At 32.1% G+C, this 4,645-nt stretch overlaps 1 long non-coding RNA gene across 1 annotated transcript; it reads left to right on the top strand.

Moving 5' to 3' along the window:
* The first annotated feature begins 936 nt into the window (after nt 1-936).
* LOC134247095 (uncharacterized) lies at nt 937-1,554 on the top strand. Its single transcript, XR_009987764.1, has 3 exons — nt 937-995; nt 1,111-1,156; nt 1,453-1,554. It is a non-coding gene; the product is annotated as an uncharacterized LOC134247095 (long non-coding RNA).
* Nucleotides 1,555-4,645: the final 3,091 nt, after the last annotated feature.

Raw genomic sequence — 4,645 nt, 5'->3', positions numbered from 1 at the left:
TTTATTGAAAGGTCTTAAAAAGTTGTCACAGGTAATACTCATGTGTTATTGTGTTATATGAAAGTCGTATCTTTTCTGGCTAATAAATTGTGACCAATTTAAAGTTATAAATGTAATAATTTTTTTTTAAATTCAAACTTTAAGGTCAAGGTCACAGGGGCAAAACTCATAATCACCTTTAGAGTTTTTAAAGTGTCAAAAATAATTAAATTGTTTGTTATTGCATCAGAAAGTTGTACAGTGGGGAACCCTTTGAGTGTGAATGGAACCACAGTAAGCTGCCAACGCGGATCTAATAACTGCCCCGCCCCCTATAGATGTCAGGGTGGGTTTACTTGGATACCACAACTGGGGCCCAACGGACAGTGTTGCAAAGGTACGGGTCTATGAACATGTGTAATTAAAGGTGCCGGTATGTGTGTTTGTGTGTGAGGATGTACATCTTGCTCACGTTAAATGTAATCTTATAATGTTCATAAAAATTATATTTGAACAAAATATACATCTTTTTCTTAGATCCGTATACATTACTCTGTGGCCCGTGCATTAAATTTCACGATATTCATTACAAATTTGACGAAAATGGAAGTTGGTTTAATGTTAGCCTCTCCTTCAAATGGAATGAGAAAGACTGCAGGGAGTCAGCATATCTGCTTAGGTGGGACCCTTTCGTAAGAGTATTAGTGAGAGGAGCCAACAATGAAACTTATGTTGAGAAGTATTTATACTGCAGAAGGACTGAGGTATCACTATAGATTTGATTACTTTTATCATAATTCTGCTGCAGTTAGGAACAAAAAGGTTTCAGTTAAAAACAAGCGAAGAAAAAAAAGCTATTTCATTTTTATCTCACAGAAATGTCAAAAGTTACTAGTAATTTTCTTTTGTAATGAATCATGCATATGTGCATGCTTACGGTCATTTAATATTGACTTCAGAAACCCTGTGGAAAATTTTTCTCTATGAAGATTCGATCACAAAAATATGATGTACTGGTAAGTTTATGGATGTAAAATTGTAAATACATGTATGAAATTATTTTTTATAATTATGCTAAAAAATATTTCTATATTTCAAAAATTACCAATCATTTTCTTAAATATTTTTCAGTTTCGTGTCGAGATCGCCGGTTCTTCAAATATCTGCAAAGATATTGGTATAAGACAGAAACCTCATTCCAAACAATTGTATATTTTATTAAACACTGACAGATTCAAAATAAATCTGAGTTGCTGAGTCGTTTTATGATGACACAAAAACAAATGGAAGAGAAATATGGAATAAAATTTAAAACTTGTTCAAGCTACGTATAAGTAACGAACAATTAATGCCCTTTCATGGTATTGAATACAAATCCAATATCAAGTTAAGTTGTAAGAGTTATGGAACTTATACAAACGCTTAATATTCTAATCTCGGAAAACAATCCGGTTCTGTTTTACTCTATTTCAGAAATTGTTAAAGTAACTCCACCACCTTCAAAATCAAAATTCCCCACAACTTTAATTCCACACAGACCCCGTATTGATCTGAGGGTGGTGATATTGAGTGTATTGGGTGTGATCGTGGCTTCAACGGTCGGTATTTACTTACTGTGTTGCTGCCTGGGAGGAGAACCTGGGGATGGGGAGGAATCCAATAATAGAGAACCATCTGAAGATAGACCCATAGTCTTACACGGTAATTATAATGATCAAATCTTATCTATACCAATCTCTAATATAGAAATTGAATGCCAAATCAAATGTTTTAAAATTTCAAAATATGCCAACATGCATGAAAGCTATTTATGTCTTCATGCAAGAAAATTGTGTAACATGTACGTAGCTTATAGGTTTCCAATCTTATTAGAGAAAATAATTTTAGTATGGGTAAATTTACTTACTAGTATTAACACCAGTTTCTGACATCAAACATGCAAGATGCAACATAATTATGGTGACATGCGACTTACATGTATTTAATATGTTAACATGCGACACAATTATGTTAACATGCAAGACATTTATGTCAACATGCGACTTATGTATGTCAACAGTCACAGAACTTGCCGAAGAGATATCAATTCTCGGCCGAATAACATTCGATATTTTTGATGCCATATTTACCTGTTTTAATTGTCCAAATATTTTTTTGATTTCCTAGAAGTCCTTGAGCATGTTGAGTCGGTCGAAGAGATTTTTGTGGTGGCTCTGTCAGGAGTTGGTCTAACTTTGATCAGAGAACTAGATAATCATACGGGAATAAATTTTCTCACCATTGACCAATTCCAAGAAGATATCTGCCATAATTCAATAGAATGTATTGCCAACGTGGAATTAAAATTTAACACTATCATGATTCTGTTGACAGCAAACCTTGTAAACGATAATGAAGACCATTCTAATCCTCTAGACGTGATTTCCAAGCAACTCTTTAGTAAGCTGCGCCATTCAGCTCTGCTCAATAATAGAACGCATTTCTATGTTTATTTGGAATCACCTTCCATCATCCAAAGACATTTTCCCTGCATCCGTACCAGGAATAATAAATATGATCTATCTACAGGACATATGAATGATAGCCCAGATTTTTTCCACCTTGTATATGATCTGAGAGCTACAGCAAATGCTGATTTGTCTTTGAATGCTACAAATTAATTTTTATGTCTCGAAACAAAATTCATGCCTCATTGTAGAAAACGTTATATTGTAGATTGTTGTCATGAAAGAACAATACTGTCAGGCTCTTTTGAAGCCCCTTTGATAGATTTTGAAAGGAAGGAGGATTATAAAGGCGAAAAGACACCTTAAAAAGGAAAAACGTTTGTTTAGAAAAAGTATCGGAGGGGGAAGGGGGTGTCAGCAACACCCCCCCCCCAGACACACACTTACGATCACCACCCAAAATATATTCGCCTAATGTTACGTTTATGAGTAAACATGAGTAAAAGTAAATAGTAGGTGTTTCTAAAATTATTTGTATCATTTTGGAATTTTCCGATCTATTTTTAGATCAATATAGAGAAAATAAATCCTAATATTCACCCGGAACTCACATGCAGGTAAATATGCCGTAGTATTTTTTCTACATAGTTAGATCTCAGCCAATCGGAATGATAGGTATTATTCTATCATATAATTATATCTCCCTGATAATCCTCCATCTTTTCAAAATCTACCATATAAAAGTGCCAGGCATTATTTTATTTCTTTCATGGTAACTAAAATAGATTTAAAACATTTCAAATTAATGCGACTGGTGAGGTTTATTTACATTGAAACTCTGCTTCTCTCTTTGCAATTGGTTAGAACAATATGCAGTAAGTAATGACTTGTATCATTTAAGTGTAATCATTGAATCATATGATAAAACAATTAGTGCTGTTTTTTTTTCAGCCAATAAGGTGATTTAGCCACCTTCGGGCTCGGTGAATATTGTACTCCTCAGATGGCTAAATCATCGTATTGACCTCAAAAACAGCAATAATTGTATAGTATTAGGATATATACATGTATAATATATTGTTAATTGGATGACAGAATATTTTGCATAGTATACTAATAATTATTTAATTAACAATACAGTTCTCTCGACTACGCTGAAAATATAATTTCTGTTTGAAAAAACAGTCTTTGTTAATCTTCTTGATTTACATTTTTAAGGCATTGCATGTACGAGAGCTGTTCGATAAATAATGTCCTGAACTCTATGACATACAACACAGATATCATATGACATAAAGCTTGACTTTCTCTCATGATTTAAACTTTAATGAATTGATATCATTTTATGTGACCACTTTTCATCACACTATTTTAAAGAAACATTTGACAGTAAAAAAGCTTTTAACTCAAAGGTCACCCTATGTTTTGAAAAATAAGTAAAAACTTCAGCGTGTAAGTATATCTAAAAAAAAATTTTTAAATCATAGGATCTGCCATATTCCAGTATACGAAGGACCATACTCAAAAAAGAGCGCTAAAAACAATCAGATATTGGATAAAAATGTTACGGACATGGCATGTGTTTTTATCAAACGAGAATATTTAAGTTAATTCATTAAGACTAAATCATTGAAAAGCGTCTTGCTTCTTTCCAAGCACTGAGGACATTATTTATTGAACAGCCCTCGTTTAAAGTGTTTTTATTATCATAATGTATAAGCTATATAATTATTACTTGATTGTGTATAATTTTATTTTGTTATGGTTATTATGCTTACATGTATGTTGTTTTAGTTGTCATAACAAATAATTAAACATTTTTCATTATAAAAGTTAGCAGTATTCTATGAATAATAAATTTATAATGTTTCAAAATTGTAAAATAATGTAGTAAGACTGTGATACTTTACTGTTATTTATTCCTTACTTTCTTGCATGTAAAGCTTTCCAACGAAAAAAATAATTTAACAATTATAAGCTCCGATTTGATTTTAATCGAGTTCTTTGGTATTTATTTTCAATTGAATTAGTTGTTTTGTATATCTATAAGAGGAGTTATCCAGAACTTAATTATCTATAACTACCCCGAGTCAGGCAATGCCAGTCCCTTTAATTATATATGCATACGTTTTTTGAGCTGCCAATAAAAAAAAATTAATGTTTACATTTTGACCAATTGCTTTAATTATTTTGACATTGGAATATTTCTTCACTGGTGA

This window comes from Saccostrea cucullata, unplaced genomic scaffold, assembly GCF_032062105.1.
Source record: "Saccostrea cucullata isolate Sc308-1 unplaced genomic scaffold, CSIRO_AGI_Scuc_v1 ctg13797, whole genome shotgun sequence".
Taxonomy (NCBI): Eukaryota; Metazoa; Mollusca; class Bivalvia; order Ostreida; family Ostreidae; genus Saccostrea; species Saccostrea cuccullata.
Note: the sequence above shows the minus strand (reverse complement) of the source record. Positions and strands in the feature narration are given on the sequence as shown.